The sequence below is a fragment of the Palaemon carinicauda genome, chromosome 27, assembly GCF_036898095.1.
Source record: "Palaemon carinicauda isolate YSFRI2023 chromosome 27, ASM3689809v2, whole genome shotgun sequence".
Taxonomy (NCBI): Eukaryota; Metazoa; Arthropoda; class Malacostraca; order Decapoda; family Palaemonidae; genus Palaemon; species Palaemon carinicauda.
Window position 1 is genome coordinate 90,426,924 of NC_090751.1, and position 13,110 is coordinate 90,440,033.

The following is a 13,110-nucleotide window of genomic DNA, read 5'->3' on the forward strand; positions in this document are numbered from 1 at the left end:
AGAATCCATCAGAATAAAGAAAAGAGAAGAGTGATGTTTTGAATAGTTTGATTTACCTGCTTGAGAACATTAAGGCATCACATGTTGGGAAGGAAATTTGCACTCTCCACTACCAGCACAGTGAGAGTATACTTCCCAGATGGTCCACTCCATACCCTACCCGAAGGATAGCATCAAAACAGATATAGAGGCACAGGTGTAAGCTGAACCCGCCTGTTAGGACTGAGACCAAGAAACCATGGAATCATCCTCCCCATATCTGTAATGACAGGCTTCCGGCCAAAAGCCGAGAGTCCTACCCCAAGCATTGGATCCCCCTGGATTCCGAAGACCCAACACTTGAGAATAGTTCCGCCAACAAGGTCCAAACCATCTTCGGGATGGCTGAGATCATCCAATACTCTCACACATAGCTTTGAGCACAAACACCTCCCAACCATGACACCTTTCCCATTCATCAAAGCAGGCAGCAATACCGGATGTAGAAACATCCGTCCAAGTGGGAATAACATGTAAAAACATCCATGCAATAAAGTAAAAAAAAAAAAAATAAACATACATATATATGTAAATATATACACATAAATATGGGAAATTTTACTCATAGGGTTGGGACAGCAACATGAAGAAAAGTTTATTAATATAAAGAGGAAGAAAAAGATAAGAAAGAGAGAAATCTATATTCGAACTGGGGGAGCAATTTCCCCTAGTTCGAGAGCCCTCTTGCCCGTCACCAAGTTTCAGCACGGAAATAGAAAGCCATGCTGAAGCTCAATGACTTCATCAAGGCATTCTCTCATTAAGAGGGTTGATAGTAGAAGACCTCCTTGCTCTTGCAATCGCCCTAGCTGCCTTCTTCGAAAAACCTTTAGCTCTTGTGAGTTTTTCGATAGTCAGAAGGCAGTTAGACGAAGAGCTTGGAGGTTTTGATGGTATCTTTCCAAGTGGGGTTGTTTGAGTAGATCTGCTCTTAATGGAAGGCTTTTCGGGGTGTCTACCATCCATTCTAGTACCTCTGTGAACCACTCTCTTGAGGGAAAAAGGGGGTCACTAGAGTCAATCTAGTTCCCTCGTGTGACACAAATTTTTTGCTTCATTTTGTGAACAATCTTGAACGGAGGGAATGCATACACGTCCAGGTGAGACCAATCTAAAAGGAAAGCGTCTATGAAGACTGCTTCGAGATCTGGCAGCGGGGAGCAGTATGTCTCCAACTTCTTCGTCTTCAAGGTTGCGAACAGATCTACACAAGGATGACCCCAAAACCGCCACAGGTTTTTGCAGACCTCTTGAAGCGTCCATTCTGTGGACAGAACTTGACCTCTCCTGCTGAGATTGCCTGCCATCACGTTCTTTTCCCCCTGAATTAACCTTGTTACAAGGGTTACATTCTATCTTTTGTCCAGTAAAGAAGAACTCTTGCAGTCTCGTAAAAAGACCTTGAGTGGGTTCCGCCTTGTTTGGCTATGTAGGCCAACGCTGTAGTGTTGTCGGCGTTGACCTGCACCACTCAGTTCAGTACTGACCTTTCGAAGCTTTAGAGAGCCAACAGGACTGCCAACAGCTCCTTCTGGTTTATGTGTAGGATCTCCTGATCTTTGATCAGAGACCCGAGATCTCCAACTTGCCCAGTGTTGCTCCCCACGCCGAGTCCGAGGCGTCGGAACACAACACAAGGTCTGGGTTCCTCTGTTCCAAGGAGAGACCTTCTTGAAGTTTGACCGGATCGTTCCACCACTGAAGGCAACTTTTACGGATTCCGTAATGGGGATACATTTTTCGTCTATTTCCTTTCCCTTGTTCCAATGGCATTTGAGGTGGAACTGAAGAGGGCGAAGATTCAGCCTTCTCAGGGAGACAAACTGCTCCAACGAGGAGAGGGTTCCAGCAGACTCATCCACTCTCACAGAACACTTCCGTTTCTCTAGAAGGCAAAGAAGCTTCAACAGAGCTTGCTCATTCCTTGAAGCAGATGGAAAAGCCCGAAAAACTTGACTCTGAATCTCCACCTCCAAATAAATGATCTCTTGGGATGGTGTCAGTTGAGACTTGTCTCTGTTTATCAGAAGAACCAGTTCTTCTGATAAGCTCAACGTCATCTGCAGATCCTCCAGGCAGCGATTGTAGAAATGAGCTCTGAGTAGGACACGCTCCGGACTGCTCCAACGGCTGCAACCTGGAGCCTGAGGCGTCATGACACGACGCTGTTCGACAGAGGCAATCTTCCTCTTCAGAGGTCTGGATGCGAGACGCCAGCCCCATCTGGGCGCTGCGTTATCCGATGAGAACGAAAACACTTTCACCTCGTCTTTCACATGGCAAGGGCGAGCGTCCTGTGAAGCGTCAACAGGTACACTCGAGAGGACGAGTACTCGGGCGCTAACGCCTCTCGTTTCCTTTCGTCGTTCGACATTCCTTCTCCCAGGGGTTGGAGAGCTTGGAAGAGGTCTATGGCTAGAAGAACGAAAGGTCCTAGCAGATGCACCATCTATTTGAGGGGCAGTGCTTAGGCAGAAACAAAGAGCCCAAAACTGGAAAACTTCCTCCTTATACACAACCTCAGGTATTGCTTGAAGTTCGGATGGATGGGGATGTAGAAGTAAGTATCCTGGAGGTCTAAAGAGACCATCCAGTCATCCTTTCTTACTGCTGCTAGGACTGATTTCGATGTCTCCATGGAAAACTTTGTCTTCTGAACGAAGGCGTTGAGAGCACTTACATCCAGGACTGGTCTCTATTGCCTCCTTCTCCAATAAGAAAGACATTTGATGTTGCATAGCCTGTCTTTTTGACTCCTCTCTGTATCTGGCAGAGAGATCTATCGAAGTTACTATTGAAGGAGGTTTCCCTAGGAAAAAGATTTTGCATCCCTCCTTTAGTAACTGTACGGACCAAAGGTCTGCTCCTCTCCTCTCCCAAGTTGGCAGAAGTTGTTTAGTCTGGCTCCTACAGTTGTCTGTGCGGCTTGAGAAAGAAGTAGGCAGAACCTTCCTTGCTGTTTTAGACACCAAATCCTATGTGGCCTTTTGGGCTAAAGCGGAAGAGATTTCTTTGACCAATTCTTGAGGAAAAAGAGAGGAAGAAAAAGGGTGCGTACCTCAATTCTGACTTCTGAATGGGTGTAACCCCAATGGACAGAAAAGAACACATCTGGGCTCTTTTCTTAAGGACCCCCGCTAAGAAAAGGGCTGCAAACTCATTGGAAACGTCTCTTAAGGCTTTATCCATACCTGACATAATGAGGCTGAGACTATCTGTGTCCACATCCTTCAAGGCAGAAACCTTCTTCCCCAATGCTCCCAGAGTCCAGTCAAGGAAATTGAGTACTTTGAAAGCTCTGAAGACGCCTTTGAGAGGATGATTAAGCTCCGACGTTGACCAGAGTATTTGGTCCTTCGCATGGCCATCCGACGAGGAGCGTCTACTAGACTCGAAAAGTCTCCTTGGGCAGAGGCAGGAACTCCAAAGCCGAGAACTTCTCCCTTCTCGTACCAAACAATAGATCTGGAGGCCAATCTAGCCGGGGGGGAAAAGAGAAAACAGTCTTTCCCTGGTCCTTCTTGGATTACATCCCGTCTCCCATCATCCTCAAAGCTCTTTTAGATGATCGAGACAGCACCATCTTTGTAAACAGACTCTCCTTCGATGCCTTCCCTCACGTCTGACTGCTTGACGCTCGGCGTCACTCACGTCTGACTGCTTGACGCTCGGCGTCACTCACGTCTGACTGCTTGACGCTCGGCGTCACTCACGTCTGACTGCTTGACGCTCGGCGTCACTCACGTCTGACTGCTTGACGCTCGGCGTCACTCAAGTCTGACTGCTTGACGCTCGGCGTCACTCACGTCTGACTGCTTGACGCTCGGCGTCACTCACGTCTGACTGCTTGACGCTCGGCGTCACTCACGTCTGACTGCTTGACGCTCGGCGTCACTCACGTCTGACTGCTTGACGCTCGGCGTCACTCACGCCTGACTGCTTGACGCTCGGCGTACCTCACGTCTGACTGCTTGACGCTCGGCGTACCTCACGTCTGACTGCTTGACTCTCGGCGTCACGTCTGACTCCTTGACGCTCGGCGTCACGTCTAATTGCTTGACGCTCGGCGTCACGTCTGACTGCTTGACGCTCGGCGTCACGTCTAACTGCTTGATGCTCTAACTGCTTGACGCTCGGCGTCATGCGGATCAGTTTCTAGACGCTTAGCAAGAGGATAGTCATTACACCGCTCGGCGTCACGTCTAACAGCGGAACTATGACGTTCGCGATCTAGACGCTCGGTTTCATGACTTCCGAGGCTCTTACGGCGAAATCATGACGCCTGGCGTCATGTCATTCCAACGCTTGACTCTCGGAACAATGAAGTTCGCGATCTAGACGCTCGGAACTATGATGTTCGCATTCTAGACGACTGGAACTATGACGTTCGCTCGTCCAACAAGAGAGACATTAGAAGTTGCACTCAAGTGTCAAACATAGTGTCTAACTCTTACAGCAGCGTTAGTAGCTTGCCGTCCGATGCTCTGACGCTCGGCGTTACATGTCATGACTTCCAACTACTCGACGCTTGGCGTGATGTAGTCCAACTCCTTAACACTCGGCGTTCTTTCTGATGCTTGGCATCATGGCGTTTAGAATCTAAACACTCGGCGTCATGACGAGTAACTCTCTTCTTGTCTAGAAGGAAGGGAAATACTTTGTAAGTTAGTATTTTCTTTTCATTCCTTGCAAGAAAAAAGAAATGAATTTTGCAAGTCATATTACGTAGTTTACGTCACATGATTTGTGATGTCACAGTGTTGGCGGAATGATTTCCTTCCATCATCATGTTTTCAGGAGTAGGTTCGCTAGTTTAACAGTAGGGGGAAAACACTCCTAATCCTACCCCTTTCATGCTACGAACATAGCGATCATATTCCAACCACTAACTCTCAGTCAAAATGAAACAAAAAACCAAACGAGCGAAAGCCAAAAGCAAATTGTACATCACCAAGATAACTGCAATTATACAGGTTACCGCGAGTGAAAAATCAAACGATGTCGCCGGTGCGGCGGCGGGAAGATCTGAGAAATCACTGGTATGGTTTCAGGTACCTGGCTACCCAATCGGCGATTGACACAAGTTTTGTAAATTTCTGCCGTGACGTCAGGGACGTAAGCTATATATAGAACTACCGGGTAAGACAGATGTTTAAAAAATAAAAATAATAATAATAATAATAATAATAATAATAATAATAATAATAATAATAATAGAGATTAAATGCAGGACTTTATGAATAAAAAATTCTAATTAATGAAGTCACCAAGATACCCAATAAATACCAATTGCAATGAAGTCACTGAGATATCCAATAAATACCAATTGAAATGACGTCACTAAGATACACAATAAATACCAATTGCAATGAAGTCACTAAGATACCCAATAAATACTAATTGCAATGACGCAAATAAGATAACCAATAAATACCAATTGCAATGAAGTCGCGAAGATACCAAAAATATGCCAATTGCAATGACGTCACTAAGATAACCAATAAATACCAATTGCAATGATATCACTAAGATAACCAATAAATACCAATTGAAATGACATCACTAAGATACCCAATAAATACCAATTGCAATGAGGTCACCAAGATACCCAATAAATACCAATTGCAATGAGGTCACCAAGATACCCAATAAATACCAATTGCAATGAGGTCACCAAGATACCCAATAAATACCAATTGCAATGGCGTCACTAAGATAACCAATAAATACCAACTGCAATGAAGTCACTAAGATACCCAATAAATACCAATTGCAATGACGTCACTAATATACCCAATAAATACCAATTGCAATGAAGTCACAAAGATACCTAATAAATACCAATTGAAATGACGTCACTAAGATACTCAATAAATACCAAATGCAATGAAATCACGAAGATACCCAATAAATACCAATTGCAATGAAGTCACGAAGATACCCAATAAATACCAAATGCAATGAAGTCACGAAGATACCCAATAAATACCAATTGCAATGAAGTCACGAAGATACCTAATAAATATCAAATGTAATGAAGTCACAAAGGTACCCAGTAAATACCAATTGCAGTTATGTCATTAAGATACCCAATAAATACCAATTGAAATGACATCACTAAGATACCCAACAAACACCAATTGCAATGACGTCACTAAGATACCCAATAAATACTAAATGCAATGACGTCACTAAGATAACCAATAAATACCACTTGAAATGACATCACTAAGATACCCAACAAATTCCAATTACAATGACATCACTATGATACCCAATAAATACCGATTGAAATGACGTCACTAAGATACCCAATAAATACCAATTGAAATGACGTCACTAAGATACCCAATAAATAACAAATGCAATGACGTCACTGAGATACCCAATAAATACGAATTGCAAGAAAGTCAAGAAGATACCCAGTAAATACCAAATGCAATAACGTCACTAAGATACCCAATAAATACCTAATGCAATTATGAAGTCACTAAGATGCCCAATAAATACGAATTGCAACGACGTCACAAAGATACCCAGTAAATACCAATTGCAAGAGTTATCCCATCTGCTACATCAGTGATTATTATGTCCAGATATGACTTTGCAATCACTTCTAATCTCTTCCTTTGTATGGCAAAATATTTGCAATTAAATTAAATTCAAATCATTAGATGTTCACATGTGCATTTTGGTTTCAATTAACGACTTATTGACAATGTGATCAGTGCCAAAATCAAATGTGATTATCATTATTATTACTAGTTAAGCTACAACCCTAGTTGGAAAAGCAGGATGCTATAAGCCCAAGGGCTCCAACATGGAAATATAACCCAGTGAGGAAAGGAAAAAAAAAATAAACAAACAGTAACAACATTAAAATTGATCTTTCATATGTAAACTACAAGAAGAGACTTATGTCAGTCCGTTCAACATAAAAACATTAACTGCAACTTTGACCTTTAGAAGTTCTACCGATTCAACTACCCGATTAGGAACAAAACTTCTAGAATACTGTGCAGTATTAAGCCTTGTAATGGAGAGGGCATAACTATCAGAATTAACTGCATTGATGGAAGATATTTCTTTTTTTTTTCAAGTACCAAATACCTCATTACTATCTTCATTGTTACTAATATTACTGACAATATCAGTAATACACGCACCTTTCCCTAACAACATTATTTGGCTTCAAACAAACTGTATCAAGTTACTTTTCTAAGTAACAAGAAATCGACAATCGGCAGGCTGACAATTGGCGATCGGAGAGCTAGAATCCGGGGACGGCAAGCCACGAAAAGCTGTTCAATGGCAATAGGTTGGAGATCAGCGAGCAGGCAATCGATGAGCAGTTGGTCGGCGAACAGCAAAACAATGATCTGGAGATGGGATGTGCCCTTGGGAAAGGCGAACATCCCAGGAGAGGTTTACAAACAACACCTCGACAGTGCATCACAAACCTGGGTTTGTTGACGTGCAGGCGAGTCCAAAGAAACAAGCGAAGGTCGGGAACCAGTAGAATCAGGACGAGAAGGCTCCTCCGAAGAGGAGAGCTGCAGTGACGAGGCTGAAAAGCCAAAGACGCGTCTTTTCACCAAAGGCGAAGGAGCACCCCTAAGGCAAACTGGCGGACGAGTACAGTGGGGTCTACGACCATGGTGACGAACCCCTGCAGGGGCAAGAGGATCAGCAAGCTGATCATCAACAGGCCTCCGAAGAGGAGACTGTATGAGTGGCCCTTCTCACGAATGTGAGAGGGGAACTCTCACAGGAAAGACATGCCTTGGACTTTGCTCCGACCCCGACGGAAGTAGCCTCAGCATGTGCGTGAGCGTAGTCTTCGGCAAAGAAACTGCAACAGTCGTTGCAACGGAAAAGTCGGAAATGGCAGTCAGCAATCCTTCCAGTGGGCAGGAAGGTTGGTAGACAAAGAGGATGAAGGGAAGAGCTCCCTGGGAAGGGATGACAACCCAACACCTGGGAAGGATACTCTCCCTAGGAAGGGAAAGAAGTCCAACCCCTGGAAGCGGACCTCAGGGCAGCGCTCTTTGCTTCCCATTAAAAATCTTTGTTCAAGTTGAAGGTCTGCAACGAGCGCTACTTGAGAAACATAGCTGGAGCTAGTTCCTCGAAGACAGTGTGCTGATCAGGATCTGCCACAGGTGCAGGAGAACAGGAAAATGATGGCGCAGTGACAACAAATTCCACAGGAACTAACGGCACTACTCTTCTATGCCAGCTATCTTAGCCGAATGAAGAAGTAAGGCATTGCAAACTGAGAAAAAAAATAAGACAAATTATGTAAAAAAAAAAAAACTCCCTCGGGAGAAGCACCTAGTCCGCGGACATAAAAGGTGTCCCCCAAGAGAAACAAGACAAATTAAGGACTGTGCATTCCCTTCCCCGGCCGAATCGACAGGAGAAGGAGAGCGGCTGCATAAAAAAACTGTAACAAAATAAGAATTACAATTAATTAATTCAGCTGATAAAAGTAACTACTCGGAAGAACCTCCCAACCCTATGGTGGGAAGAGGGTTCTCCGTGGAAACAAAGTTGTAAAGTTAAATTACAAACAATTATAATTTCACTTGAATACTGAAGAAAAACTAAGTACAACCCACGAACAAAAAGGCATTCCCTCTGCAGAGTATTCTGCTGGCCACCCACGTAAAGTGAGGGGCGATGTCCTTGAGATAGAGCAAGTCCAAAGTCAAGCTCTGTAAAGGCTGCACTCCCTTCCCCCAACAGATTCCTTCTAAGAACACAGAGGGGAAGGCGACGATAACATTAGAACAGAGCATCATTCCCCTGCGGCGATGACCATGTCCAAGAGAAAAAGGTTCTAGGGGATGGTTCTCCACCCTTGAGAACCTGCCATGTAAAGCTGCCACACAAGCAGGAACATTCACTGTAGAGAAAGCTTACAATATATATATATATATATATATATATATATATATATATATATATATATATATATATATATATATATATATATATTTATATATATATATATATATATATATATATATATATATATATATATATATATTTATTTATATATATATATATATATATATATATATATATATATATATATATATATATATATATATATATATATATATTTATAATATATATATATATATATATATATATATATATATATATATATATATATATATATATATATATATATATATATATATATATATATATATATATATAAACATTAAGAACGTTTTCATCTGTATACAAGAAAAACATAAGTTAAAAAGACAAAGATTATCAATGGCAGTCCAAAAGGTGAGGAGTGAGAGCGGCAACAACCGCTCTCCCTCAGAGCCAAAAGCAAAGTGAAGCACAATCACATGTGTGCGAGTGAGGTGTGGCTAGCTACCACCCTACTCCGAGCTAATTAGCGAAATGGGTAGTTAACCCATGCTATATTCTATTGGCTCGTCCTTTCAACTTCGCCAAAAGTATTACCACTACAAATAGCGTAGGTTTGTACACTATTTCAGTTACGGAACAAATGTTTCATTACGCACGTTAGCACTGTGGGGTAGTATTTCGATGTTATTTTATTTATCTAATTCATAGCTTTGTTCAATAATACAAACGTGACTTCTGGGTGAATCCAAACTAAAAATAGGGGAGAGTCATAGCTTTGCACTCGATTTTCTGCTTGAACATGGACTTGGCTCCATTCCCCATTGTCAGACTAACTTTTCCTTTCATTATTAACACATAAAATGTGAGCTGTAATTACATTGTATATTCCAATATTGAAAACAGTGGTGGCTTCTTTTAGAATTCAATAAAATTTCTGAATACATTTCCTTTTACACAATATTAATATAAAGGCTACGTATTTTCTGTGGCAGCACCCCACTAGATGTTAGCCACAAGCCGCTGCCGATTTAAATAATCAAGAGGTTTAGAACATAAAACGGTGGCCCCTTTATTCTGTTTTAAGAAGTAACTTACGACAGAAGCACCACCAACCAGTCTTGTTCTGAACTACAGGATGGAAGGAGGCTCCAGTGGCTTGTGCTAAAATGACAAAAGGAGTAAACATGACAAATTCGTAGATAATTTGTATTTTCCCTAACTGTACAAACCTTAGCTATTTATTAGGGGTATTACTTTCGGCGGAGCTGAAATGACGAGCCATTAAAATCTAGCGAGGGTTAACTGCCCACACCGCTATTTAGTGGGGGGGGGGGGTAGCTTGCTACCACTCCCACTCACACACCTGTGATTTAGCTCACTTTGCTTGGAGGTAGGACTTCAAGGGGGATAGGGCTGGTAGGAAAGTTTGAATAAATAGCTAAGGTTTGTATAGTTAGGAAAAATACAAATTATCTACGAATTTGTCATTTGTTCCATAACTGGAATACAAACCTACACTATTTATTAGGGGTGACTCACCCATTAGGAAGGGTGGAGGTCCCTGCCAATCTGGCTTTTGGCTTTACCCAGGGGCTCCTTATGTGAGTATGTTAGTACTAAAAAATAAGGAGTCCCTGCGCCTCGCTAAAACCGGTCCGTGTCCTACGCAAGCTGTGTGTTGAGACATGCTGTAACCAAGACTTTCCCAATACCACCTTGCTAGGGTATGGGGACGCAACAGTATTAGCTTAATACTAGGTGCACAAGGGAGCATGGTTTACCTGCAGTGGTTTGAGGTTAGCTAATGCAGAGAACCCAGGATGCTGCTTTCTCCGAGAGAGGGGAGGATAAAGAAAAGAATAAAAGCCAGTCAAATCTTTTCATTCACGCAGACGAAAACCGGGCAACAGTGCCCTCAACCTTCTGCTACTTGTCCAATAAGGAGCTTGAGGTTTTAAACCAGCTCTTGTGCAACCACCATAAGACCGATAGAGATCGTATCGAGATCATGTAGGTCACGTCTTGCAGGAGAAAGGTTGTTAAAGTCACCTGGAGCATTCACATCCTTTCGTGTAAAAACCTGCATCACAGAGTATTCTGCTTAGAAGGTGCCCTGACATCGTGAGTCATCATGTTGGTGAGGCTCTGGATTCAGGACATAATTGGTGACTCTGTGAATCCAGTAGGGATGATGTTTTGGTGATCCTCCTTTAGTCTCTCCCAGTGCTGATGACAAGAGAAGAGACCCGGGTGGGCTGTTGCCGTTCTTTTAAGGTAGAGTTTCATACCTTACCCTGGGTACAATAACGGATGATCTGGATTGTCCGTTACCAAGTGGAGACTTGTGTATGATCTGTCACCTATGGAGACTGTGTCTGGTGACATACTCTTGGATGAAACTGAAAATGCCTTTCGCCCTTTTCATTAATGGGCGATGTCGAAAGAGAGACCATGAAGTTCCTTGATTCGTATGGCTGCTGTCAGTGTGTAGGAACATTTTCTTCTTAAATCAGGTGAAAATTTGTTGCCTGGTGAAGTGGAACATAAGGAAGTCTCTTTAGAGATCGGAGAATTTGAACCATGTTCCAAGAGGAAGGTCTCAATTCCGACTGGGGAAAGGCAAGTTCTAAGTCCGTATGAGTTAGGAAAAGTCTAGCGATGAGATGATGTCCCTTCCTTTCAGTTTGAATGCAAAGGGTCAAGGTTGATTGATCGTCTTTACCTGTTGAAACTGAAAATGGGGTCTTTTCCTCTTGCATATACTCGAGGATTCTGCTATTGCTGGAATAGAGGTATTGAGTGGAGAGAGAGACTTTCCCATGACACCAACCACACAAGATATCATACTGCCTGGTAGACTGGGGCTGAGGAATTCCTCAGATATCTAGACAACCTTTTCGCAACTTATTGCAAAAAGCCTCTGTGAGAGAGGAGGTACTTACTGAGTAGTCTCCAGGCGTACAATCATAGCAAAGCTATAGCTTGTGGTAGGTGTCGAAGTGTGGTTGTCTGTAATGTGGAGAGAGTTTTCTTGGAGACTATCAGGAGCTGCACAAGGTTTGAAAACCGTTCTGCGTAATGCCATAACGGAGATATGAGAGTCCTTGAGAGGCTGACCGATGTTCTAGCCTTCTTGAGAGCCTTTCTCCAGACAAAACTGGGACGAGATGTAAACGTCATTGTTGTACCCAACGTTGTTGGCCTGTTTCTTGCCAGAGACCCTTGGGGTCTATGGCTGGGGAGCAACGGCAGTCTGAGGTTCAGGGGCATTGCGAACAGATCCCTAGTTGGAGGAACCCGTAAAGTCGTGACTTTGTCGACTACAAGGTGATCCAAAGACCATACGGTATACCTTATCTGAGATGCTGTGCACAGATTGTCGGCGAGCACATTCCTCTAGTCTGGAATGAAGCAGGCTGATAGTGGCAACGAACAGACTTTGGCCCATCTTAGTGTTTATACTGTTAGATGGGAGGAGGCTGCGACCAATTTCCTTCTTGCTTGTCGATGTAAGCCTCTATGTGGTGTGTGGTCTTGTCGCCCATCACATCACTGAGTGGTCCATTAGGAACTGATGAGGCTGCTGAAGGACCGGAAAGTTGGCCTTCATCTCTTACAAGATACAAGTGAAGGTACTTTCGGACTCTGTCCAGAGGGCTGAGGTCGTGTGGTGCAGCACTATGGTCCCTCCTCTCTTCTTTTGATGTGTTCTAAGCACAGCATCAAGTCCAGGGGGTGGGGAAGGATGAGAAGGTTACACCACTCAGTAGATTCTCGACTGACACCCATCCCTTGAGGTTCATCCAAACTTCTGGTCCCATGGGGGTCAGAATGTCTGGGGGATCGAGGGCCTGATCCCAATCGGACTCAAGTCACTCTGGGCTGGGAATTCTTCTCGTTTTGAGAAAGTTTTGTGGAGATTGGTGTCTAGAATCATTCCAAGATACACCAGTCTTCTGAGAGGGAAGTAGGGAAGACTTCCAAAGGTTTACCTTGATCACTGGGTCTTAGTAAAAAAGACTTCAGAAGCTTCGGTGCTAATGCAAGGTTGCCACCGAGTCTGCTAAGGTCAGCCAGTCGTCCCGAAACGGAGACAGAAGCCGATCCTGTGAGACCAGGATGGGTGTAGTGGAAAGACCGAAGCAGGGTGCCCTGAACTGGTGTTTTTTGTTTGTC